Source organism: Triturus cristatus, chromosome 3_2 (genome assembly GCF_964204655.1).
Source record: "Triturus cristatus chromosome 3_2, aTriCri1.1, whole genome shotgun sequence".
Lineage (NCBI taxonomy): Eukaryota > Metazoa > Chordata > Amphibia > Caudata > Salamandridae > Triturus > Triturus cristatus.
Genome location: NC_140584.1, coordinates 605,242,013 through 605,269,752, shown reverse-complemented (window position 1 = coordinate 605,269,752; position 27,740 = coordinate 605,242,013).

The following is a 27,740-nucleotide window of genomic DNA, read 5'->3' as shown; positions in this document are numbered from 1 at the left end:
TCACCTTAACTCCTGGATATTGGTCCTGTAAGTTGATGAACTGTACCTGTTTGCAGAACTTGTTCTTCCTTCCATAGGATAACATTGCAGAACTCAAAAATGGCACTGTGTCCACTTTTTCAACTGAAAAAAATATATATTATAAAACTTAGTTACCTGAATGATTTTTCTCTGATGCCTAAACATATATAAAGATACTAGCTATTTTTTAGGTCTCGCTGAGCCCAGCGCATGCGCTGGCTCGGAGAGACATTTTGTATGTGGCTTTTTTAAGTGCTGCTGGCTGGCCTAGCGCTTGCGTGCACATGAGCATGCACGCGTGCTGCCGCCATGCGCTAGGCCAGCCAGCAGCACTCAGGAACGCCATTAGCGCGTCATCGCGATCACTTTCGCTTTCACAGCGATCGTGATGACTTTCGTAGCATTGCCTGCGCGTGCACACAACTCCCGCTTCTCCCCCTCCCCCACCACATATCGCGTCTCGCGGCCCCACGCCCGGCCAATGCTTGTTTTTATTTTATTATTAAACATAGGCATGAATCAAAAACGTTTTACTAAATGGTGTTCGGGAAATCATATTGAAAGATGCATAACAGTTTAGCAAAAACATTTTTTGGGCCTGCAATGTTTTGTGAATGGGTATTTGGAAACGCATCATCACTCTTACGTTCCTGTTTTTGCATGTATGCTTAGAATTGAACAACATAAGTGGCTTCAAATTGCAAAATTTTAGAAACATGTAAACTTTTTTGTGTACTGTATTCTCTGTCAAATAATCAGTCTGAGCTCACTGCATTTCCTCAGTGCTCTGCTAAAAGGTAAAGGCTTTTGCCTTAATGAATCAAATCTAGACGTTTGAATGACTTTCTGAGGTCTCGTCTCGCTCTGCATCTTCCTGGGGACCGTCTTTGGTTGGAGTCCCTGCCGGCCGAAAGAGAAGCAATCAGCCGAGCAACACGTGCGCGTTGCCAGGCAATGTACGCACTGAGCAGGAGGGCACTAGTCAGCACGTGGGTGAAACGCTCATATGATAATGTCACCAAGTGTCAGCCGTGTGTGGCCAAAGAAGCATAACTAACCCTCCCTTAAAAAGGGTGTGACCGATGTAATTAGGGGTGTGGACATGCATCCTGACCAGTGTATGGTGCTGCTCTGTGAGCTTTTGTTATTGCACCAAAATAGCGCACACTGTTCATATGCCTACGACACACCAGCCCTATTTGCTTTGCCAGTGCTTGCTAGCAGTATCGAATTCATGCGGAACAGTGATATTGGGGCGAATAATTAGAAGTGAAAATGTTTCAACAATAAAACTGAGAGACTGTTTTAAACATTACAGCGGTCTTTGGAGTGTTTTAATCACTCTCTCCCCTTTGCGCCACTTTCCTCAGACACCTATGCTCTTTTAATCCCTACGTCTTTCCGAAATCCCTCACCTGAATTTTTCACACGTCCTCTTAATCACTGCCTTTTCCCTCTGTCCTGCATATAATCCCTTGCTCCGCCTCCCTGTCACCATGCCGTTACTCACCCAAAGACCCACATTTTCTCCTTCTCACCAGCAGCATCTTTTTTTTTGGCTCTGTCAAGATTTCACTGCTGCTGTGAATACCTTTCATGCTATTTCACATAAATTGGTAATTACAGTGGGCACATATATGACCATAGTCCTGTGCTCTCTGCAGAGAGATCAATTACTGGTTGAGCATGTATTCTTAACACACTTGGGACTTCGGTGCCAGGCAGTATGCGAAACTCGCACTGCATTAAGCTCCGCTCCAGCTCTCCATCATACCTAGTTATAGACATCCATTCACAACCAGAAATCACCCAGATGCTAAAGGAAACTCGGTTCACAGATTGAGCTACACAAGATGATGAATGAAAGAAAACATGGAAACAACATTTGAAAAGTAAAACATGAAATGTAAGAAGGACTGCAGAGATGGATTACCTACTAGCTTTTTATAGTTATTGTTGCCAAAATTAATGTGTGTTTTGACTGTAAAGTTAGGGACATGTCTATAGGTCACAGTAGTCAGTTTTCTAATTACTGGCCAGTTCGGACACTTTAACAGGACCTGCACATTTAAAGCCTTACGTGCATTTACATACGTACTGGCACACTGAAATGCTTTTAACTCATTGACACATACACAGCACAAGTTTTTTTTTTTTTTTTGTTTTTTTTTTTAACCTTCTACTGTATCTACTGGCCACCCAAAGGTGCTTCAAACATACCCCTGAATCTAGCTTGTCTGACTGAACCTACTGAATCAGCAGCTTCCTCACCGCCTTCTGGTCATCTTTAACCTGCTCTTTGGCTGGGGCTCATATCACATGTAGAGTGTAATTATCAATAAACTCTGTATGTGTGACATCAGTCAAAGATTTAGGCTGATTCGGTAGCTAAATGGCAGGGTTTGGGCCAGTCTGCGTGCTCTGTCCGGGGCACAGGACGTGCCAGTTGTTGCCGGTCATTGGTCGCATTTGCCATTGTTAGCAGTGGCAGACAGATACCTGCCCCATGAAGTCTGCAGCCATTGGGACAGGCAAAAATTAAACACCTTTTTATTTTTTAGGTCTCGCCTGACCCAGCGCATGCGCTAGTCTGGCGAGACATTTAGTAGGTGGGTTTTGAAATTGCTATCCACATTTTTGTGCTGGCTACAAGCTAGAGTGCACGATGGCGTGCACGTGCACAGCTGCTCCCCGCATTCTCCCCTCCCTTCTCGCCCAGCCATCTGCCTTTCCTGCCCCAGCCTTCAGCACTATCTCCGCCCCTCCCCCCGCTGCTGCGCGTGCATCTGTAGTGTGCTTTAGCGCGTCATCGCTATCGCGATGACTTTCACTTTTACGGCCGTGCGGCGTTCGTTTTACTGCCGCGCGGCCAATGCTTGTTGATAAATAGGACGTTGCACAGAGGTTCTCGTGTTCTTCAGCTCTTAGTACTTTGGCCTCTGTGCTTTGGTGGTCTTTGAACAAGGTTGTGTGTCTCCCTGCCTACCTTTTGCAGTTAATTGTGTCTGCTCTGCTGGTGTCTTGAATTGCAATTGCTGCTTGAAACCACTTCATTTGTTTGACGTTTCTGTAAGTCTAATGCTTTTGTTGACCCGTCACAGATCCCTTGTAGTTATTCGCTGCATAGAATAAACTAATGCACAAGCCTACGAGCACGCCCCGCTGTTACAAAGACAGGCGTCTCTCAATGCTAAATCTCCGTGAGCGGGACTTGCCTGTCAAAAATAATTCCCCTTCCACATAACGTCAACATCGGCGTGAGATTGCTTCACATGAGAACGCACCCTGCTAATGCTAAGTCAGGCGCCTCTCACGTTTGTGTCACCTAAACCGTGACACGTCAGCCGGTAATGCTGCAATTAAATCTATTTTCTTGCCGCAAAGTCAACCGACCACAACCAACTTGTTTCTACCATGCAATCAGTCGGTATTTAAACTTTCCCACGCGCATGCAGTAAAGACGAATACTCGTTCTACATATTAAACAATTACAACCCCCAACAGCAACCTTCCTCAAACCTCACTCATCGCAGTGCTTACCGGGACACAAAGCTCTCCTTGCGTAATTCAAATGTCCTTCGTTTGTGGGTAGAGAAAGGGGACTATCGAGCCTCCTTTAAATACACCGCTTCAATGATGTACGCGCAGGACATCATGTAAATAAAACAAGCATTGGCATAGCCAATAAGTCTCGCCTTTGGGACCTTATAAGTGTTTAGACATGCAACAGTTGATGTTGTTGCACCAAGGATATTGTACTGCATTACTAAATACTTATAAGGTTCCAAAAGCGAGACCTATCGGCTATGCAATGCTTGTTTTCATTGGTATGGATCTCCTTCTTGAGTCGGCGTTGTCATTTATAAATCATTGTGTGTATTTGCAAATACATTGCACTCCCCTGTGTTAAGCATAAGGCTGCTAGACCACACTACGCACTAATAGAGCACTTTGGGATTGCCTAGCAAGCCCCTGTCCACTCACAAGGGAACCCCTGGACTCTTTACATGGTATATAAAATTTTTGATATACCATATAAAGAGTCAGTTTACTACATGTGCCCATCATGTCACACGGCCAATCACTGTGTGGCTTTATTCTAAAGCCACACAGTGATTGGTCATTGTTGGACTTGGCCCTTCTGGCAGGTTCACCCCTGAATTTTTTTGCTTTTATTGGTGACTTGGTGGTAGTGGTTTTTGGTTTCTGCGCACTTTCCCTGTGTCCCAGGGTAAAGTGCGTGCGCCCTCTGAGTGCATGTGGTGAGATAGGCCTGCCCTCCCATAGGAATGCATGGGGAATGTATGTGTCCCTGGTAGTTCCTGATGCGTGGGGTGTGCAGGCTCGAGTTTGGTATGTGCGGACTCGTGTGATCGAATGCTTCGCAATGATGTATGATGCGTGATTATGTCATGTGCGGAAGTGCCACTTTTAGGAGTTGGCATATTATTGTAAAAGGTGTCTGGCGTGTGATTGGCTGGAGCTGGCTGGTGAGCCTGGCTCCAGGAGTCTGGTTGGGTCTGCCCCAGTGGTAAGTGTGAGATTAGCATGCTGATGGCTGGGGAGGAGTGCACCTTGGACCTGAATAGGGCAGGGCTTTCCCCACACAATGCTGGCTCCGCCCCCTGTGGTGCGACTGACGACCCTAGCCCTACCAGTGAATAGAGTGAGGGGCTGAGCACATCAAGGGTGCTCCCCAACCAGCTGCGACTGGTTTTCCCCCTCACCCTGAACCCAGAACAAAGGGTTTTACTGTATAAAAATGGGGCTGTGTCCCCACAGAAACTGTTCTCTGCCAGGATCTTACCTGAGGGGGGGCTGCTGCCGCTGGACCAGAGGACCGCCACTTGGACTACCTCCCTGCCTGGAGGCCCAGTGAGCTGGCTCTGGGTCCAGCCTTGCCCCCACCCCTGCCCTGCTGCATGCAGGGGAGAACTTTGCTGGACTTGGTGTCTGTGGGCATCCCTAAGCGCCTGGAAGCGCTGGACTGGCCTTTAGCGCTGAGAGCGCTTTTCACTTTGTCCTGTAGCGCTTGGAACGCGTTATTTCTGCAAGCCGGTGCCCACCCGGCGTTTGCCCCGTCTTTTCCGATCGAGCGGGAGCCACCCCGCTTATTTAATTATTTAATTGGCGGGTGCCCACACCGCATTGTGGAGTGCTTGCGGGTGCCCACCCCGCTTATTTGAGTATTCTTACGGCGGGTGCCCACCCCGCCGTATACCGCATCTACGAGGGAGCCCACCCCTCTTGTGACGGGGAAAATCACCGCTGCAGCCCGGTTCCGGACGACAGGAAGTCAGGCAGAGTTCGTGGTGACGTGGGCGGGGCCTCGGCCTGAAGCCAGAAGTCTACGGGAGCCCACCCCGTGCTCCGGCGAGCGAGAGGAGACCGCGAGAGCTGAGCAGACGGAGTAGTGCAGGCTCCGTGTCCGTCCCGTGCCGGACACTGCCCGACGCCACCGCGGAAGCCCAGCGGGAGCACCCTGGAGCCAAGGTGAGGCGTCCTTGGGTGTAGAGTCCCCGTGGGGCTGATGGGGGCATGTGTGATTGAGAGCCTGCGAGGCTCCAAGGCTGTAGGGGGCAGTTCAGTTGTTTCTTGAGCCCCGAGAGGGCTCCGCCGGCGGTGGGGGCATTCCTGACGTACCTGCAGGCACCGGGGCAGTGCGAGTGTCGGGTGGCCCCGGAAGGCAGCGGGCCGCCCCAACGTGTTCACGAGCCCCGTGAGGCTCCAACGAAGGAGCGCACATCTGTTTAGAGCGCAGTGCATGCTCCAACGCATACGGGGGCATTTCTTTTGCGATTGAGTGGCCCCAGATGGCAGCGGGCTACTCCCACCTTGCCCCACAGAGTTGTGCAGAGCCACGAAGGCTCAGGGGGCATTTCTTGTCTTGAGGCTCCAAGGCTCAGGGGGCCACAAGTGTCGCAGATTTAGAGCCCAGGAGAGGCTCCACGAGAGCGGCAGATTTGTTTTGAAGGGCACAGTGGTGCCCACGCTCTTTCCTCCAGCTGCCCAGCACTTAGTGGGCAGCTTCAACGTTTAGGTTGGGATCTTTACGCTCTGGCTGCGCAAGCTTGCCCTGACTCTGTGGACAACGGGCGTTTGAGCCCATGAGAGGCCAGTTGGCCAAGGGACTGCCACAAGTGGTGGCTTATGTGAGTTCTTGCGCTATTGTTCCTAACCTGCACCTCTGAATGTATGTTTATGCGTCATGTGCCTTGTTTTACACCGCTGAATGTATTTTATGCATTATGTGTTTTCCTTCCCTACACCTCTGAATGTGATGCATCATGTGTAATGTGCGTTTACCCCTACAGGTATTGTGATACTTAGGTGGTTGTTTTCTCATAGTACAGGTGGTGCTAGTGAGGTCCTAGTTCCCTGCGTGACATTTTCCTAAGGTGGTTAGGGTTGCGTAGGTGGTACTTACCTGTTACCAGTAGTTACTGGTTGTGTGCTACATTTGCTATTTTTGTACTACAGTATTATTCCTACGTTCTAAGTGCTATTTCTACAAAGTGCTAATTCCTGACAGTGGTCCATGTGGCCCTGTCCCCTGTACATATAATCCCTTGTAAACTCTGCCCGTGCCTGTGGGCACATTGTAAAGTGTGTGGTTTTATCTAATGTGTTTTGGTAATACAAAGGTTATTTTTATATAATACCTTGTGTGGAGTTTCCTTTGTGGTGGGCCTTGGGTGTTGTTGCTGGGTGCGCGCGCAAACGCTTTACACATCGCCTCAGAGATAAGCCTGACTGCTCGTGCCAAGCTACCAAGGGGGTGAGCAGGGGTTATCTTTGGCGTGTAACTTCCTTGCCCAGACTAGAGTGGTGGTTTCTGCCTGACTTTGGCGCAAGCCTTAGCCAACCAGAAATCCCATTTCTAACAGTCATGTGTGTACTTTCATGCCGCCCCCAGCGCTGCCTTGAATGCACGGGCTACCCTGACCATAAACAATTCAAGCTTTGCTCTCAAGCTTCTTATAATTAAACCGGCATGAGAGAAAAGCAAGGATTAGTGCGGACAGGTGAAGTCAGCACTTCAAAGAGACTGGGGAACTGTTTAGTGTTGCCCCTGGCTCCTTAACAAAGTGCTGGGTCAAAGCCTGAAGTGTGCATGTTGGGTTGGCTTCAGTCAGACACCTGTCCAACTCAACATGTGCACTGCCCTTCAGCTGATGCTGCCTGTCGGCATTGCCAGTCACTTGGATTGGCCATCCCACTTCACCGGTAAGCAGGGGTGCCTTCTCCGCTAAGGCGGTGGAGCATTGCCCCACTGCTCTCAAAGCAGTGGAAAAAATAAAAATAAAATGATAACAACAAGGTTATTATCATTTTATTTTTCATTGCTGTGGGGCTGGGTTAGGGCAGGCGGGGCTGGTGGCTCAGGGAGGAGTGGACTGTGCACACTAAGTACGCATTACTGCTTTTATCAAATTTAATTTATATGGCGCAACAGCTACCCGGAGGTTTCCCGGCGCCTACAGACCCATGCAGGAAAAAAAAGAACGGAAAGTCAGAGCTCAGTTGAATAACCACGTTTTGAGGCTTTTACGGAATTTGGCATAATTATGTTCATAACGAAGTGGGAGTGGAAGAGAATTCCATAAAGACGGGGCCAAGTAAGCAAAGGACTGTCCACCCATTCGAGTGAGTTTAATCCTAGGGACAATAAACGTTGCCTGTTTGGATGATCTAAGAAGGCGAGTAGGAATATACGGGGGAACTGAGGTACTAAGGTAACGAGGAGCTGTACCGACGTTAATCCTGTGCATGTAGCAGAGGGCTTTGAATTTGGACCGGTTTTCTATCTTAAGCCAATGTAGGTCCCGAAGAGTCCCTGTGATAGAGGCCATTCGAGGTAACTGACCGTCTTGGCCCGGTCAAACCGTCATGCATACTTTGCATGTTCCCAACCAGGCTGCATTACATAGCCTGGTGGAGAATATGCCCAGGCCCCCAGTCCCCATCTGAGCACCAATCCAAGGCGCTCAGACCAATCACAACGCTGCATTGCAGCATTGTGATTAGCTATGAGGAGCCGGTGTGCTTCCGTACTCTTCAACAATGACAGAAGAGAGACGGAGGCAGCCACGGTGCAAGGAGGTAAGTGTTTTAAAAATATATATTTTGTTCCCCCGACCCTCCTGCCCCACCGCCCCTGTTCCCTGTCAGCCACCACTGCCAGTAAGTGAGGATCAAGCAGCCAGGGTACGTGGTAAAATCCTTGACAAGGACGGGATTCCTACTTAATTTTTACATTATTTACTGGCACAGTACCTCACACTGGGGGGGGGGGCGCTGTGCCCCAACGCTCTCGAGAAGGAACTGCCCCTCGTAGATCACCTTCAATCACAAAGGGGTCTGGAGTATTTATTGTTGTTGCAGATCACTGCTGCTTTTAGTTGACACAACAGGTCTTAGGATATGACGTATCTATAAAATGGAGCTGGGGAAGACAGAGGGTCTCAGTCAGACTTCCAAAATCGTATTTTAACTCACCTGGTGATCGTTTTAATTACCTGAAGTCTGCAACCAGCTCATTAACTGCCCAAATCATTCATTGTATTGCCCAAAGACACTTCTTTAACAACCTAAATTATCGCTTTAGTTAGCCTTATAATTATGCAGGGTTAACATCCTCTCATTTTATCACTCTCTAACCGCTTCATTGGGATTGTCTTTCTTCTGGACTTTCTTTGCCTTTCCCCAGCGCTTCCTTTCTTTTTCTTTTATTCTTTCTCTACTGCCATCTTTCTTCATTGATTTATTTCCATCCTCTTATTATCTCTAGGACCCATTTATCATTTGTTCTGTTTCTATGTATTTTGTTTCTCCCTCTCAATCGTTTGTTATATTTCCTCTGCTCTCCCTCCTGATCGGGCCCAGCTTTAGTGCTGGTGACGCCTGGTGAGACAATCTTTTTTGGTGCCTTCCAAGGCTAGGGAGAGATGAGGGGCACATTTTCAGGGGTCCGACGAGGAGGTCATGAGGAGGAAGGGGGTTCCTCCTCATGACCTCCTCGTCGGACCCCTGAAAATGTGCCCCTCATCTCTCCCTAGCCCCCGCTCTCACATACATTTGATTTGTTTTAAAGCGCTGGTAAAGGCTGGCTTTTCTAATCCACTCAGCTAACCAAATACAACAGGGATCTGGTCTTCGCAGCAGGCACATTAACCCTCTCTGCTACTTCGTGGCAATTCAAAACTGCCACTAGACAAAACTCCATTCTCTCTCTATAGCAGGAACATTATTCATAAGAGTCATTTTGTTATTTTTACTGCTGCCTGAAAGCTGGACATACAAGGAACTCTGCAGTAGGTGCTTCTAAATCTAAGTTATTAATAAACATAGAGCCCGCACCCCCTACACCCTTAGGTCAGTGCCCCACTCCAGGTCAGCGTCCAGTGCGGTCGAACCCGTCGCACCAACTTAAACCCAGCCCTGCCCCAGATAATGCTTTCTCTTTTTTTTCATTTCCTTCGCTCGCCAAAGTTTTCTCACGCTCCTATTTAATGTGATCTTCTGCTTCCTCCCTCCCTTGCTCTCTGTAACTTTCTTTTTGTCCCTCTTGTTTTCTACTATTTTTCCAATACTTGTCTGATATCGATTTTTCTACCACTTATTTGCCCTGTATTGTTTATCTATTTCATTTGGCATTTTTATTCCCCTTTTTATATATTTGACTCCATTTTTATCTCCTCTTTGTTTACTTTGAAACCCTTTCCTGTTTTTTCCAGTTTTTCTCTCTTTTCCCTTTTCTACTCCTGTTGCAATACTTCTCTCAACCTGGTTTATTTTGCAGCCACTTTTTCGACATATTAATGTCCTCTGTTTCCCTCCTGGCTTTACCATTCTTGCGCCTTCTCCTATATGCTGCATGGTCTTCCCTGATAAGGCTGCTGCTGTGTCGGTTTTCTTCCCTAATTTTCGGGGTTTTTTGCTTGTTTTTTAGAATTGCTTCCTCCGGCTTTGATAAATAATAACTATGCCACTTGAGTTGGGCAGAGGGTGTTGCCAGCTGGCTGTGCCCACAGCCTCTCTGTGCAGGGAGCAGCACGGTATCCCAGGCTCTAATCTCTCATGATCTAATTAGAAAGTAACTTAATGGCAGCCCTCGTCCCTGTCATTTTTCTTCTCTGAGCAGCTTCCTAGCACATGCTCGCATCAAAACTTCGTAAACACCAACCAGATGGCACTCCTCGTGCCTCTTCATCATAAAGCGCAGATTAAAAAGACGGCGCACGTGCGACGTCTCACAGCACTCGTTTTCTGTCCTATGTTGAGGCTGTCACCTCGGCTTTGAGGGCGCCCCACTTCCAACCAGAGGACAAAGCCCTCCGAGCTGGGGCAGAACTGTAGGGGATGTGTGGTTGGCCCAGGCCTCTTTCTTATGAACTGGAACTTAAAGAGCCAATACCGCACACCAACGTATAGTTGAATCCATATACAGGGTTGGCTTTAGCGCTGGTGGCGCCCGGTGCGATAATCGCTTTTGGCGCCCCTATGTCCCATGACCACCTCCTTGGAGTACCCCTCTCTCTCCTATCATAAGACTAAACACAGCGCCCTCTCCTCAGGTCAGTGCCCAGTGCAGCTGCACCAGCCGCACTGCCCTAAAGCGGGCCCTGTCCCTATAGGGCTAGCTGGCCTATTTAGCCTCTCCAATATTTTTTACAGATATTGGGGCATATTATCAAGACAGGCGATAACATTGTCGCCGTTTTAGCGATAACGGCGATAATGGGCTTAATAATATGCTCTATGGAATTCCAAATGAAGTCCATGTTAGATGTGAAGGACGTCTAACATGGGCTTCAATTGGAATTCCATAGAGCATATTATCAAGCCCATTATCGCAGTTTTAGTGGCAGTTTTCTGCGGCTAAAGCAGCGATAATTTTATCGCCTGTCTTGATAATATGCCCCCTTGAGCGCCCACACACAGTTATCCCATTTTCTCAAATTAGTGATCTGAGGGCCACACTCTCTGAAATTCTTTAAAATAGGTACCCACTTCCATCTTCTTTGCTTATTCGTCTACCAAGGAGGCCCAGGCTCTCATGGCAGTAAAATAAGGACTCCAAATTCACGCACAAAATGTACGTCTGGTAAAGAAATTTAAGACCAGAGATAGAGGGAGTCAGAAGTGTGAACTCTTTAGGACGAGAACCCTCGCTCACCCAAAGGTGAAATGCTGCATCATTGGCGTCCCTCCTCACAGCAGGACCGCAAGGTGTCCCTGTGTAACATCACCGGTGCTCATGTAAAGCGCTCCAAATCTTCGGGTCGAGTTCGCGCCATATAAATCTGCACACAAAAAAAGGTATCTGTTGTGGGCTACAACTCCCCAGCTGAGGTGGGCTCAGCTGGGGAGCAATAACAGGGGTCTGAGTGAGGGGCAGGGTGCAAATGACAGTTAAAACTATCTCACCGGTGAGCGAAAATTATATGTTATTCTAATTGTTAGGATGTACCTGCTTTTATGACATGCTGTCGAATAAAGCTTTGAAACTTGAACTTGTTATTCTAGGGTCCCCACTGGATAGGATTAAAAGCAGAGCTAAGGACTGTGCATCAAACGCGCAGTCCACTTATTATAAGGTCAGCATGTTTCTGCCCATATTTAACTCTGAATTTTTTTGGGGGGTCATTCCTCAGGACCAGAAATAGTAAGTGTCACGCTGCATCTATTTATACCTGCCGAGCTGATAGTCAGCATCACAATGCAGTGATACGACAGAGGCACGGAGATCGGAGGCTTGAGAAGGATACATAGATCCAATTCAGGGGTGGACCAAGACACCAATGGTGGGCCACCCTATTCTGTAGCAGGCTTAATGATTTAAGGTCGGTATTTTATTAATATATAAATTGATGCAGAGTGGCTCTATTTCTGGGCAGGTGTAGAAGGACAGGTAAAGGTAAGATGGAAAGAGAGGTGAGTAGAGACAGGTAAAGAGAGAGTAAGGTAGAAATCAATCAATCAATAAATCAGAACATTTGTAAAGCGCACTACTCGCCCGTGAGGGTCTCAAGGCACTGGGAGGTGGGGGGAGGATGATGCTACTGCTCGAATAGCCAGGTCTTGAGTAGTCTTCTGAAGGCTAGCAGGTCCTGGGTCTGCCGTAGGAGGATGGGGAGGGTGTTCCAGGTCTTGGAGGTGAGGTGGGAGAACGATCTGCCTCCGGAGGTCGCTCTTTGGATGCGGGGGACGGTGGCGAGGGCGAGGTCGGCAGGGCAGAGCTGGCGGTTGGGGGTGTAGAAGGTGAGTCGTCTATTAAGGTATGCTGGTCCGGTGTTGTGGAGTGCTTTGTGTGCATGGGTGAGGAGCTTGAAGGTGATCCTCTTGTTGATAGGAAGCCAGTGCAGGTCTCTCAGGTGGGGTGTGATATGGCTGTGGCGAGGGATGTCGAGGATCAGGCGTGCAGAGGCGTTCTGAATACGTTGCAGTCGTTTAGGAGTTTGGCCGAGGTTCCTGCGTAGAGGGCGTTTCCGTAGTCCAACCTGCTGCTGATGAGGGCCTGGGTGACCGTTCTTCTTGTTTCGGTGGGGATCCACCTGTAGATCTTGCGGAGCATGCAGAGGGTGTTGAAACAGGAGGATGATACGGCGTTGACTTGCTTTGTCATGGAGAGGGTAGAGTCGAGGATGAACCCCAGGTTGCGTGCGTGTTCGGTGGGTGTTGGTGCTGTTCCCAGTGTGGTCGGCCACCAGTAGTCATCCCAGGCCGAGGGGGTGGAGCCGAGGATGAGGACTTCAGTCTTGTCCGAGTTTAGCTTCAGACGGCTGTTCTACATCCACTCGGTGACGGCTTTTATTCCTTCGCAGAGGTTGGTTTTGGTGGTGAGGGGGTCCTTTGTGAGGGATAGGTTCCGCTGGGTGTTGTCGGCGTGTGAGATGATGTTGAGGTCATGTAGTCGGGCGACGTGGCGAGCGGTGCCATGTAGATGTTGAACAGCGTTGGGCTGAGGGATGAGCCCTGGGGTACACTGCAGATGATCTAGGTGGTTTTGGAGCAGAAAGGGGGGAGGCGGACGCTCTGGGTTCTGCTGGAGAGGAAGGAGGTGGTCCAGTCCAGGGCCTTGTCTTGGATCCCAGAGTCGTAGAGGTGTGTGCGTAGGGTGTGGTGGCAGACTGTGTTGAAGGCCGTTGTCCAGCATGGCACTGATGTCATCGGTGGCGGCGATGACGGCGGTTTCGGTGCTGTGGTTGCTGTGGAATCCGGACTGGGACGGGTCCAGGATGCTGTTCTCCTCGAGGTAGCGGGTCAGTTGTCGGTTGACGGTCTTCTTGATGACCTTCGCCGGGAACGAGAGCAGGGAGATGGGCCGGAAGCTCTTGAGGTCCTTAGGGTCAGCCTTGGGTTTTTTGAGTAGGGCGTTGATCTCGGCGTTCTTCCAGCTCTCCAGGAAGGTCGCTGTTTCGAATGAGATGTTGATGGCTTTCCAGAGATGGGTTACGATGGTGGTGCTGGCTTTGTTGAAGATGTGGTGTGGTCATGGGTCTGACGGAGATCCAGAGTGGATGGTGTTCATGATTTTGATGGTGTCGTCGTCGCTTATGTTGGTTCAGGAGAGCAGGGAATCGGTGCGGATGGTGGCTGTGGGGACAGAGGTCTTAGTGGCTGTCGGGGCGGTCGTGACGCTGAAGCTGTCGTGAATGTCTGCGATCTTGCAATGGAAGAAGGTGGTAAGGAAGTCTCACAGGTCATGTGAGGGTGGGATGTCGTTGGTGTTGGAGCTGGGGTTGGCGAGTTCCTTCACGATGTTGAAGAGCTCTTTGCTGTTGAGTGCGTTGTCCTCTAGGCGGTCTTTGAAGGAGGCCCTTTTGGCAGATCTGATGAGGTGATGGTGTCTACGGGTGGCGTTCTTGTGGGCTGCGTAGATGTCTGGTGTCGGTTGACGGTGCCATTTCTCCTTTAGGTTTCTGCATGTTTTCTTGGAGGCCTGGAGGTCCTCGTTGAACCAGCCGGCATTCTTGCTGGTGTGTCTGTTGGAGGGTTTCTTGATCGGTGCGAGGGTGTTTGCGCAGTCGTCGATCCACTGTCTGAGGTTGCGGGCGGCGGTGTCGGGGTCGCTGGGGTCGGTGGGTGGGCTCCGGGCGAGGGTGGTGGTTAGCTGGTCTTCGGTGACTTTGCTCCAGCAGTGGCGAGGGATCTGTTGGGTGCGGTGGTGCGTGGTGTGTTTCCGGAAGGTGAAGTGGATGCATCGATGGTCGGTCCAGTGGAGTTCGGTGGTGTGGCTGAAGGAGACGTGGGAGCTTGCGGAGAAGATGGGGTCAAGCGAGTGGCTGGCGGAGTGGGTGGGTGTTGTGACAAGCTGTCTGAGTCCGAGGTTGGCGAGGTTGGCGATCAGGGTAGTGGAGTTGGTGTCGTTGTTGTTCTCGAGGTGGAAGTTCAGGTCCCCGAGGAGGATGTAGTCTGTGGAGGCGAGGGCGTGCGTACTGATGAAGTCGGTGATAGTCGCTGAACTGTGGCCGGGGTCCAGGGCGTCTGTAGAAGAGGGTTCCTCTGAGGGTGGTGTTGGGATTGGTGTGGATCTGGAAGTGCAGGTGTTCAGCGGTGCTGAGGGTGTCGTTGGTGTTGGTCGAGACTCTGAGAGTGTTCCTGTGGACAATGGTGATTCCTCCTCCTGTTCCGTTGGTGCGGTCCCTGCGGGTGAGCTTGTAGCCATCCGGGATGGCTATGGCGATGTCAGATGCCGAGGAGGGGTTCATCCAGGTCTCCGTCAGAAAAGCGACGTATGGGGAGGTTGAGTCGAGTAGGTCCCAGAGTTCAGCGGCGTGTTTGCGGGCGGAGCCGGTGTTGAGAAGAATGCATCTGAGGTGGTTGTGTTCTTTCATGGTGGGTGCAGTGGCGTAGCTAGGGGGGGCAAGGGGGGCGGACCGCCCCAGGCGGCACTGGTTTGGGAGCGGCTGCCGCGCGGCACTGGCGGCCCGTTGCGGCGGCCTTTCTAATTTATTTGGGGACACTCACTGTCTGACACTTTGTCAGTCAGTGTCCCCAGTCCCCAAATAAATTATAAAGGCTGCCACAACGGTCCGCCAGTGCCGCGCGGCCGTTTGCAGGGTAAGCACATTAGACCCCCCTCCTTCTGTCCCGCCCCTCCCGCGCCCTGTCTCATAATGTAAACACAGGGTCTTCTGAGACGCCACCCCAGGCCGGTTGCAAGGCATCCGGGCGCTAAAATTTACATCGTGCGTGCGTCAGCTCGCTGTCGCTGCAGTGCGTCGCCCGCACTTGAGGACCACAATGGGCCGTAACCTTCTGACACCCCCAGTTTGTTGCAGACACGCGGCGTTTTTAACACCCCATCAGCCCTCTTCTTACCCCCTCAACTCCCTCGCTGTCAGCCTGTCACATAGCAACAACACCCCGGCTCCATCGGGACTGGGCTAACCTGCACGATCCGGGTGAGTTGGGGGGGAGGAGTGAATATATTTTCGTAAGAATTCAGTCACTCCTCTGGCGTAATGAGCCAGGGACTGACTTGGGAACCGAACACGAAAATGCTGTACCAGAGCATACGTGCATTTAAATCACGTGTAACTGTACACGGGCATCGTTACCTCTATATGCACATGTACGTATACATATAAGTACTTGAGCATATGTACATTTTAATCAAGTGTACCTGTGCTCACTCGCACCTATGCAACACTGTATGCACGTAAGTACTGGAGCTTCTGTGCATTTAAATCAGTTGTGGCTGTAGTTATGGTAATGCTCAGTTCTGTGTATGTTTTCCTGTACATGTAACCTATGGACTAACATCTATAGAGTGACATGCCTGTGTACCTCTACATATTTGTGCTGTCCCATGTGCATGCGCATACGAGGAGACGTACATAAGAACTTGTGCTAACATACATTCTATTGTGCAATTCTGCGGCCATGTACCTGTGCATACTTACTATGGGATGTACATATGTACCCATACCGAACATATGAACTTGGTACATGTATATATGCACATAAGTTCTCCCACCAGTGTGCGTTTGATCCTGTGAAGTGCCCCTGCATCGGCAGTTTTGTGCCTAAATGCCGGCGCATATGTCCCTGTATACCAATGTACGCATATAGCTTTATACATACAGATAAGCACCTGTATATGTTAACTGTAGAGGTGGACCTGAAGAACAGCCCTTAGTTATCTGATACTGTGCATTAGTATATCTGTAAGATGAACCTTTACCTGTACGTGTCTAGTAAGCTCATTATTGTGCACATGTGAATGTTTGCACGAGTAAGTGTTACAGGTTCTGTCCAGATCTGTACCTGTGCACGCTATTTCATCGGACTAAACTTTACCCAGCACTTCCTTACGTACTAAACCCATTCCAAAGGGCCGCGCGCCTCTCTACATACGCCCATATGAACGTGCACCTGTACATATTTATCTGTACTTGTATATGTGTGCATCTGTGCACGTGCCTCTTTACAGCGCTAACGTAACTGTAGCCACGTGCACGTGTTGTTCGTCCTGTGTACATTTCTATGCTCTCGGCACAGCTTTAAAGTTGCGTCGATGGCACTCAGTGGCGTAGCTAGGGGGGGGTGAGGGGGCGGACCGCCCCAGGAGGCACTGTTTTGGGAGCGACTGCCGCGCGGCACTGGCGGCCCGTTGCGGCGGCCTTTATAATTTATTTGGGGACACTCACTGTCTGACACTTTGTCAGTCAGTGTCCCCAGTCCCCAAATAAATTATAAAGGCTGCCGCAACGGTCCGCCAGTGCAAGCACATTAGACCCCTCCTCCTTCTGTCCCGCCCCTCCCGCGCCCTGTCTCATAATGTTAAGCACAGGGTCTTCTGAGACGCCACCCCAGGCCGGCTGCAAGGCATCCTTCACACGGCATTACGGGCGCTAATCTTTACATCGTGCGTGCGTCAGCTCGCTGTCGCTGCAGTGCGTCACCCGCACTTGAGGACCACAATTGGCCGTTACCTTCTGACACCCCCAGTTTGTTGTCAGATGCACTGATCTATGTATCCCCCTCATGTGCATCACTACTTCATGCACTGCCACTTCCTCTCATAAAGCGCCTAGAAGCAATTACGTTTAGCAGTCTGTGCTAGACAAGATAAACATAAACGTGCGCCCCCTATCATGGCAGTGATGCAAGCGATGTGCATTTCTTAAAAAGTGGAACCAAAGAGGAAGGTGTTGTTTACCAAGAATGTTGTGTCATCACAGGGGACCACAAGTCCCGTGTTAAAAAATAAAATACAACTTGACCCATGACCTCAGGCCTACCTATGGCTTACTCGAGTGAGGCAGGCCTCCTGAGTCGCCGGCGAACCTGTGCAGAAGTATAGGAGCTGTCTAAGCTTCTCATGTTGGCACCTGCGCGTGGGATCCGATGCACAGCTGCCACAAGAAGTCATTCATCTTCAGGAGTCAGTACGAGTGCAGGTATGTTTTAAAGCAAACACTTCTGTGCAGTGCCATACGTATTTTTTAGACTACTTTTTCAGCCTGCTGCATAACACGCACTGGTGCAAGTACTCTTAGATAGCGCGGGCATTTTAATGCTCACTCTCTCAAAAAGTATATATTTGAAATAAAACTGCCTACAGCCGAATTGTGACCCCTAGACTATGTGTACTTTAATCAAACTTTTCTCCTGAGGCTTGCACGCACCCCCATGCTTAATTGTGTCTCAATGTTAATTGCTTAGACTAGCAATGCAACGTAGCTTCAGATTGCTAATAAATAACGGGTGGCGACGCACACCCTGCTGTTATCAGCGAATTGATTTTTATCAAATTGCTCAGTGTGTCGTTTTGAGATAAATTACAGTCTTCAGAGGGGTTGGGACCTCTAAGCTACGCGTGTACCCTTCCATTTCCAGTGCTTTGCAGCCGTTTTAAAATCTTCTTACAGTTTCTTCGTTGCTCAGATGGGTGTAATTTCTGATATTTATGTTACCTTTGTTTTTATTGCTTGATTTTCCTTGCAAAAAAAGTGTCACTCATAATTACGCTGTCATTATAAAAATGTCACACTTATCAATCTGAAACCTTGGCAGCTATGCTTCCTTTATGTCCGGCCTGCTGCTGTTAGCTGTACTTCCGGTGCCAGCTGCGCCCCTCCACGTGCACAAACCATGAACTGAACATTGCAGGCATTGCCCTGTAGAAACATAGACATGGCCGCCGGTTGTACAGTAGGATGTCGGAGAACATTCCATAAAGTATAGAACCCTGCGAATGCTGGTAATTTCTACGTTTTTATTTCTTTATTTGAAATTTTATACCACACGCAGACAACGTTAAAGTACTCTACAGTGTTTTATTTTTACAAAACAAATGTGAGAAATGATTCCAAATAATAAACATACATATTTACAAAGAAATGTTCAGTATGATGTTAGAGCATTTTGCAATTTGTAGATACATATTTTGAGAAATGAATCCAAGTCATATAAATCCATGTTAGCAAAGACGTGTTGTCTTATAGTGAACGTTAAGTCGTCAGTTTGTTCTTCACGCTACAATATTTGATTTAAGAATGACACTGCATATGTGACGGTGCAGGTGCTGGAGAGAGCTGCAATTAAATGTCACAAACGTTAGTGTTAGGTGTTATGAGGCATGAATATTGAGTTTTATTGGATAAATAAAAAATCCATATTCTGGGTGCTGTAATTGAGATGGAGTAAGGGCCTACTTTGGAGTTTGGCCAATGGGATACTCAGACACAAATGTATTACAGGTGCATGGTAGCCTATAGCCTTTGTATACAGAGCACAGGATATGTGCCACTGTGTGGCAGAGTATTCCATTCACCAATCTCTAAATAAGGCCATATGATTTTTTAATGTCGAATTTCAGAGCTACAAGCATCAGTGCTTCTTTGTTTCTGGGGTTTCTGTTTTGCCCCGTGACGTGTAATTGCTGATGCTAGGTAGCTTGGTGAAGGGCTTTGAAGGTTATGCACACTGTCCTGAGTATGCAGTGTTTCTCTACTGGGAGTGAGCTCAGACATTCTCTCACTGATGAGCTGGGGTCTGCCCTTTTCCATGTTTGCAGTAAGCCTTGCTGCTGAGATTAATAATAATGCTGGGGAAGCCAGGCTCGATAGGCCAGTGAGTAGGGCAGTTTCACATACCTACCTGGTGACATCTAGAGAATGGACCAAGTTTGCAGATCTTGTTTTTAACATGAGGCTCCACAGCATGCACAAATCTTGCACTGAAACAAGATCTGCTATTCTCGAGTTAGGGCACGAGATAGGGGTTGCCTTAAAGCTGGTATTAGTGTTTGAGTTGGAGTGACAGTCAATATTAGTGTTAGAAAGAATTAGGTTACAACTAGGATGAGGGTGATGGTTAGATGAATGGGATAGGGGTGGAACGAGGACTGGAATTATTAGCATCGCTTGGATTAACAATAGATTTAGAGATACATGTATGATTATGCTTAGATTGCGGGTTAGTTTTAAGGTTTGGATGAACACAAGTGTTTCGATTGGGTCTTACCGCAGGTTTGTGGTTAGGGTTTGTGTTCTAGGTTTAGAGTTACAGTTAAAGTAATTGAGCCAACAATTGTGCAAGGAGGAATCCAGACTCCTTAACATCCAGCCTCAGCACAGAGGCCAGCAATTTACAAATAAACATAAAATTGTCAGAGACTGTATCAAGCTCTGAAAACTATAAAGGGCCTACCACAGCAGGCTTCCTTTTTGGCCACTCTGGTGAGACACTAAAAACACACATAACATGCGCCCTTCTTTAAAAATGCAAATGAGTAAAATATCTGGTTACCACATTATCAGGCCAATACCTGCCTTAATAATGTCCAGAGGGCTTGTGAGACATTCATATGGGAGGGGGACTAGAATTTCGTTGAGTCAGAGAAGGTAATAAGCAAGAGAAACAGGATTGGGAACACCCAGTGGTGCTCGAACAATTTTCAGAATGGCGTCGCTGCCATCAGTGCTTCATCACTGAACCCACAATGTTGAACATATATCATTAAAGCATGGTGTGTTCGCGCAGTGTCATTTATAGACAGCACAATCTCCAGTGAAGTGGTCACTTAACTTGCAAAGACATACAATTTTACAGATAAAACTAATGTAGCGCACAAACAGTGTGTGGAAATCGGGTGTCAATCAATCAAACAAACAGGATTTGCATAGCGCTACTTATCACCTGTGAGGGTATCTAGGCGCTTGAGTGTGGGGGCGGTGCTGCTGATTAGGGACGTTTATCGAATAACCATGTTTTTAGGCCCTTCCTGAAATCCTGCAGGGTGGCAGTCTGTGTTCTCCTTTGTACTGCCAGTCACCAGTGTATTTAACTGTGTAGCCTTGGACAGTGTCATGTATGTGCATGTAACTTGCATGATCGAGGTAACTATTAGCGGCGATACTGCATGTCTCTCGGTCCTTTTTCCCCAGCACCCCTCATCCCCCTCTCCAGGGGCGGCAATCTGAGGGATAGCCCCGGGCGCCACAAGCTCTAGCTACGCCTCTGGGTGGGTGGGTTGGCGGGATGGATGCTGGTGAAGCTGCAGTTCCGGCAGGAGAGGTAGAGAGGAGCGTGAGTGAAAGAAGCATACTGCAATGAAAGGTAGCAAGAGTGGTGAGGTAGGTGAGAGAGGTGAAATTAAAAGAATTATAGAAATAGTGGTGAGGTAGAGAGTAAGGAATCAGAGAGAAAGGGAGAAAGGTAGAAGGAAGGGTTGAAGGGTAGAGAGAGCAATGAGTTTGAGAGACAAAAGAGATGAAGTGGAGAGAAATTGGATGAGTTTGAGGAAGAGAGTTGGGGTTAATACAGTAAGAGACTGGGGTGGCAAGAGCTGTGAGGTAGAGAGAAATAGTAGTAGAGATGATTTAGTCAGATAAATAATTTGAGAGAGAGAGGTCAGGTATAATAAGTGCGATGAATGGAGAAGAAGGTGCAGAGGGAAAGATGTGTATGTATGTGTGAGAGAGAGCAAGAGGCAACAATAAAGGAAAAGAAGTAGCAGTAGATAAATACAGTCAGTGAAAAAATAGACAGACTGGTGAGGTAGAGGGAACAGAGGTAGCAAGAGAAAAGGGAGGTGGAGATGTATGGTGATTAATGAATCGTGGATAAATTAAGAGGTTAAGCAGTGATAAAAAAGTGAGATAGAATAGAAAGAGATGATGTAGTGAGAGAGAGACATGAGGTAAATGGAGAATGAGGTAGAGGGCAGACCTAGAGAGAAGTAAGGTACAGAGAGATAAAGGGAACGTTTTGGTGACAGGAGAGATGAGCTTGAGGGAGAGGCAAAGAGGCAAAGAGGACGGAGAAGAAATGTAGGGAGGTTTGATGGAAACAGAGTAGTGAGGTGCAGAGAGATGGGAGTGGTAATGAGAAAATGGAGGTAGATAGAATGGGTAGAGAGGTAGCGATGTAAATGTCAGCATGGAGAGCGACAGACAGATGTAGTGGTGACAGAGAGGTTTTGTGGTGGGAGGTGTAGTGAGCGAGAGGTGAGGTAGACATTGTTGGGATAGGCAAAGTTTTGATTGGGAGTGCAGAGCAGGTACACAGGGATATACCGATTGAGAGAAAAGATGACGTAGAAAGGGATGAGGTAAAAGAGTTGAAGTGAATTAAGGAGAAACATGAGGCAGAAATATTCTTCTGAATGTAATTGCCTAAGAGAGAGGGTAAAAGTTGGCCCCGCCTGGCAAGCAGTAGGCATTCCCAGATATCCAATTAAAAAGATCTGTGTTTGTAAACACTCTTATTTTAGTGGGGCTTCTTACTGCCCTTATTATTTCGCCATGGCGCTTCTTTAAAGTTGAGGGCCTTGGGAAAATATCCACTTAGCCCATGCCCTTAAGAAAGATCTGATCCCCAGAGGCCTGATATTTTACATGGTTAGGATTGTCAGAGACACCTACCAAAGGCATGACAAATGTATACTAAGCGAGAGACGATGGTGGCTGTGGTGGTGATGACAAAACATGACCATTCCTATCTCAAATGTTCCGCATAGACATGTCATGTTCTTACTGAATCCCACATCTGTTCATTCACTCAGTCGCCCCTAACAGCCGCCAGCCTTAAGGACCTAGAAAAGGCTAGCAAGACCAAATGATCTAACAAAGCAAACTTAAAAAACCCTCATGCCATGAGATTCAATTTGCTGCCCTCTTGTAGTTAGTAATGGTCCAGCAAAATAAAGAGAGGATGAGTAGGGATGTTCTATCAATAACATGGTCAGAAGAGAGCATCAGAATGCAACAGGCTTTCTCCAAAATAGACTTATTGCTAGGAAACCGGGGGCACCCAAGCTGCAAAGGAAGTTTTATGTCCCATCGATATGACATTTTCTACATATGAGGTGGATACCCTACTCCTGCCATCTCCTTAAATGTATCTTTGGTGGTCCTCTACAGGGCCGTAGCTTGGTCAGTAAGAATTTGGGCGGGGAAGGAGGTGCTTCATATTTCCCAACAATCCCACTGATTAAAATACATTATATGAGAAACAGTGCAGGAGGTCGGCTTAGAGAAGGGAGAGAAGTGCGGATTGTGAGGGGTACGTAAAACTCAATACTTTGCGAAGTAACAATTTTGAAAAACTTTTCAAACAGAGAAGAGAGCATGTGTGTGTGTTTTTGTCTGCACGTATATGTAAAAGTTCCAAATGAAATCTGAAAAACACCTCAACATACATGACTTAAAGAACCTGCACCCAACTATTTACTACAAAATACATTTTATTAGGGGGGTGTAACACCCCAACCCCCCCGCCCACAAAGCTATGACCCCTGGTGCGCTCCACATACCTTTCTGTTTCCACACATTCTCCCTAACCGTGTATGTGAAAGGGCCTAGACTCCCTCTTCTTCCTTTTCCCTGTTTGGAGAGGCACGATTCAGTGCCTCTGCACTTGGTCCGATTCGGGGCTTCTGCCTATTTCTCAAATGTCTGAGAGGTCCAGTATCCCTCAGAATCTTGCTCCTTTACGATGTCTGGGAGAGACCAAAGTCTGTGCTCCTATATATCTATCCATGTGTCAGTTCTCAGAGGTATTATTCAATACTTATAAAAAGCATTGCCTGTACCTCGGGTCCGATATCCATATACTAGTAAACAGCGTGTTGCAATGTCTAGGATCTCCTACTTGGGCTTCAGTCTCTGGGGCAGTTGGGCTAGTCGAAGCTAATTCTTGGAGGGTGATGCATATTTAGAAACTAAGGGCCTGATTTAGATCTTGGAGGATCAGGTCCCGCCGTCGCTTTTTCAATGGTCTTTCCACCCACCGACTTGGCAGTCCGCTTGCCCAATTTAGATGTTGGTGGGTTCCTGGAGGGAAGACCGTAGGAATCCCGCTGACTCCTCCAGGATCTTGCTCCCACGTTGATGGCGTAGAGGCAGAAGCGGCTGTTGGAGGGAGTCTTGCCAAGAATTCTGGCGCCCTGATTACGATGTGCCTTTCCGTTCAGCCAACTGTGGCAGGAACACCTCCATACTCAAGTTGGGGGATTGGATGTATAAGGGGTGAAAAAGTACCTTTTTTCATGTTTCAACTTCAGTTTCCATCTTGAACCCCATTGTCCAGGTCCTTCCTCTGCTGGTGCTACATCACCACGACGCTCAGCAACCCCAGTGTCATTGGAATTGAAGGTAGGCTTCTGTATCACTTGAATCCCTATGAATGGTATGGTAACATTTATGTTCACCTCATGCATTTAAAAAAAAATATTTCGGGGGTGTTTTATTAGCGCAAACTAGTCCCAATGGTATCAGAGTGCTTTACATGCGCACCAGTTGCATTACAGACAGACACATTCATTTTTTGTTGTTGTTAGGCACTAGGTGATTAAGTGATTTTCCCAGAATCACAGGATGTGGAGCACATTCCTGCCGAGACTCGAACCCGGTTCCCCAGCATCGAGGCTGACTGCCCTAGCCCTTAGGCCACATCCTCTCCCCTTGCTCTCGCATGCAATTTTTATGTCATGCATGAGTGTTCTTCTTACGACTTATCATAGCAAGATGACCACACCTGTAATGACACATAAAAAAATATTTTTGTGGTGGTGGTGGCTGTGGGTGTTGTGCATGTTGTGCCTGTGCGTATACATTCAATAGTGTGTGTGTATGTTGTTGGTGTGCAATGCTATATGTAAACAAAATGGGCATTACACATTACCTACATATACAAAGTGACACATTCACAATATATTTGTGTAATCAGATAATGATGAGTAAAACTTACCTGTCTCCACACCACCATGGCCTCACTCAGTCAGGACTTTGCCGGCCCGTCAGGACACAGCCAGCACAATTGGAGCATCTAAATCTTCTCGGCGCAAGGCCCCCTGCATGACTACGATGGAGTACTGTTCGCCAGCAGAGAAGACCGCTGCCGCGGGACACTGTCTATTGCCGCAACATTTAGATACAGCGGCCAGTCTGCCGTCAGTTCAACAGAGTACTAGGAACTGCAGCCGCGGTGGGATGGCGGTAATACCGCCAAGATCTAAATCAGGCCCTAAGATACAGTTAACACAGAAACTATACATAATAAATGGAAGATCCCCTCAGCTATTTTGCTTTAAAAAAAGAACTAGGGCTTTTATTTACATAAAGTTCGTTAGAAGGAAACAAGAGAAGCATTAGAGTGTATGCTGTCGCTAGCACAGGTGAACATCTGTGGAATTGTTCTAAGTACTTGATATGACAGACGATTCATCCCCATAAGGAAATCTCAGCGCTGTGCTGTAATTGACCAGGCAAGAGAAACTCTAGAACAACTATGATTTCAGAATTTTTAAAGAAAAGTTGAAATTGGAACAGGAATGAATATGCAGAGGAGGATGTTCTAATGAAACAGCGCTAGATAGGAAAAAGCCCTGCGCCCACATTTAGTGGTACTTATGCGGAGGGTCTGTAACAAAGCTTTATTAGAAGAACTTAGCTGTCTGGTGGGCCTATAAATCTTACATTTGTGTGGCATGTACACGGGCTGGGCCTGATGCTAGGCCTTGTGGGTTAGGCAACACAGTTTGAAAATTGCACGTTTCTTGACTGGCAACCAGTGCGAACTTTTAAAGCAATTGCAACACCCCTTCCAGTGCCTTTTTTCCCATCTAGTTTGATTAGTGAATACTGATCTAGTATTTCTAATGTAATGTTTGGCAGCGCTGCATCACAGAACCAAGATTCAGTAAAGAAGAATTACACGGGATTGTAAGAGGTGATAAGGTCCCAACTCAAATGAATGTTTCGCCATAGACCAAACATTGCAAACTAGAACAACTAGTTTTTCCCATCTTAAAAGGGTGTATCATCCCCTCTGCTTGAACTGGCATAGGCACTACATTGGCACCTTGAATGGAGCACTTTCCATTAGAACTTCCATTTAAACCAGGGCGCAAGCTAATGATTGCAGGCCTAGCCCTACAGTAGATACTTGTCGGAGAGTCTAAGCTTGAGAAACCAAACATTCTGCAGCTCACTGGTCCCTCTAAAAGTAAGAACCATTGCCTGCAGCAGAGAGTAGGGGTACGATTATTAGTTAAAGCTTCCCCTAAAAATAACGGGCCCGATTCACAGAACTAACTTAAGACAAAATCCTAAACTTACTACCATTTTCGTATTCACAGAAGGCACTTACTCATTTTGGTATTCACAGAAGACACTTACTCACTTCGGTATTCACAGAAGTTAGGAGTCCTAACTTTAGGACTCCTAAATGCCTTCTGTGAATACCGGAAGTCTTAAAATTAGGATTTTTCTCAGTTTAGGAGTCCTAAAGTTAGAACTCCTAACTTTACTACTACTAAATTGAGAAAAATCCTAATTTTAAGGCTTTCTGTATTCACAGAAGGCATTTAGGAGTCCTAAAGTTAGGAGTCCTAACTTTACTACTACTAAATTGTGAAAAATCCTTATTTTAAGACTTTCGGTATTCACAGAAGGCATTTAGGAGTCCTAAAGTTAGGAGTCTTAAATATACTACTACTAAACTGAGAAAAATCCTAATTTTAAGGCTTTCGGCATTCACAGAAGGCATTTAGGAGTCCTAAAGTTAGGAGTCCTAACTTTACTACTACTAAATTTAGAAAAATCCTAATTTTAAGGCTTTCGGTATTCACAGAAGGCATTTAGGAGTCCTAAAGTTAGGAGTCCTAACTATACTACTACTAAACTGGGAAAAATCCTAATTTTAAGGCTTTCGTTATTCACAGAAGGCATTTAGGAGTCCTAAAGTTAGGACTCCTAACTTCTGTGAATACCGAAATGAGTAAGTGCCTTCTGTGAATACCAAAATGAGTAAGTGCCTTCTGTGAATACCAAAATGGTAGTAAGTTTAGGATTTTGTCTTAAGTTAGTTCTGTGAATCGGGCCCAACAATTCTGAAGAAGAATACCCATAGGCCATTTCCCTGGCTAAGTAGCTTAAATGCCACATGGCGGGGTATGGGCTGGGATCCTGGCATCTAATGTTGTCCAGGCATAACGGGCACAGACAGGCTTGCTCTAAATAGTGTGCAATTCTGTTAGGTCCCTGTAGGACCTGGCATTCTTGGCATGGTTTTCCCCTGTCTTTTTGACTCTGCCTCCTGTATTTTTGCTGTGTGCAGGATTTCGCTTTTACTGGTCTAGATGCTTTGGACTCTTTGCCACTGCGGATCTTTGCCAAAGTGCAAGGGCTCCCTCTGTAAATTGTAAATATGTATTGGTGTTTTCATGATTGGCTTGTTTGACTTAGTACTAAGTCTCTTGTAGAGTGCATTGTGTGTGCCCAGGGCCTGTAATTCAAATGTTGCTAGCACAGGAGGTTGAGGTCTTTGAAAAAGCAATTTTGAGGGAGATTGAGAAATCAGAAACAGTGAACAGGAACAGGAGCTTCTGCAATCTAATGGCCCTGGAAAGAAAAGCCTTAGAAGACCTGAGGGATGACCCACGAATAGTAATAAAACCTACTGATAAAGGCAGGGCAAACATCATCCAGGGCAAAGAGGCCTACAATACTGAATGCCAACGCCTCTTGAGTGAGAGAAGGAATTATGCAATTCTGGAAAATGATCCTACAGAAGAACTAATGAGAAAAATAGGCATCCATGTAGAGGAAGCTGTTGCGAACAGCTGGAGTAGCCAGAAAGAGGCTTCTTTTCTATGCAATCAAAACCAAAAGTACCCTACTTCTTTTATACCTTGCCGAAAGTACACAAACTCACAAGAGCCCCTCCGGGGCATCCGGTTGTTTCAGGGATAAACTCAGTGCTAGAACCCCTATCGCAGTTTTGCTATTTCTTTTTACGTCCTATGGTGCAGAAGATGCCTTAAAGACACGAGGGAAGTACTCAACCTTATTAAGGACATTGAATTTGACCCTAACAATGAAATCATGATCGGACTAGACATTGAGACCCTGTACACAAACATCCCCCAAAGAGAAGCGCTTAGGGTGGTGGAGAACATCCTCTTCGCAGAAGATTGGAACTATCAAACACCGAGATCATTTATCATGTGCCTGGCGGAAATAGCTCTTATAAGGAATTTTTTCCGATACAATGATACTTTTAACCAGCAAGTCCATGGTACATCATTGGGAAGTTCATTTGCCCTTAACTTGGCATGCTTGTATGTTTCAATTTTTGAGGGAAAGATCATCTACAAACAGGACAACCCATTCTTTGACTAAATAAGAACCTGGAGAAGATACATCGATGATGTGATTGTGATTTGGAAGGGGGAGAGGGCATCAGCGGATGAATTCCTG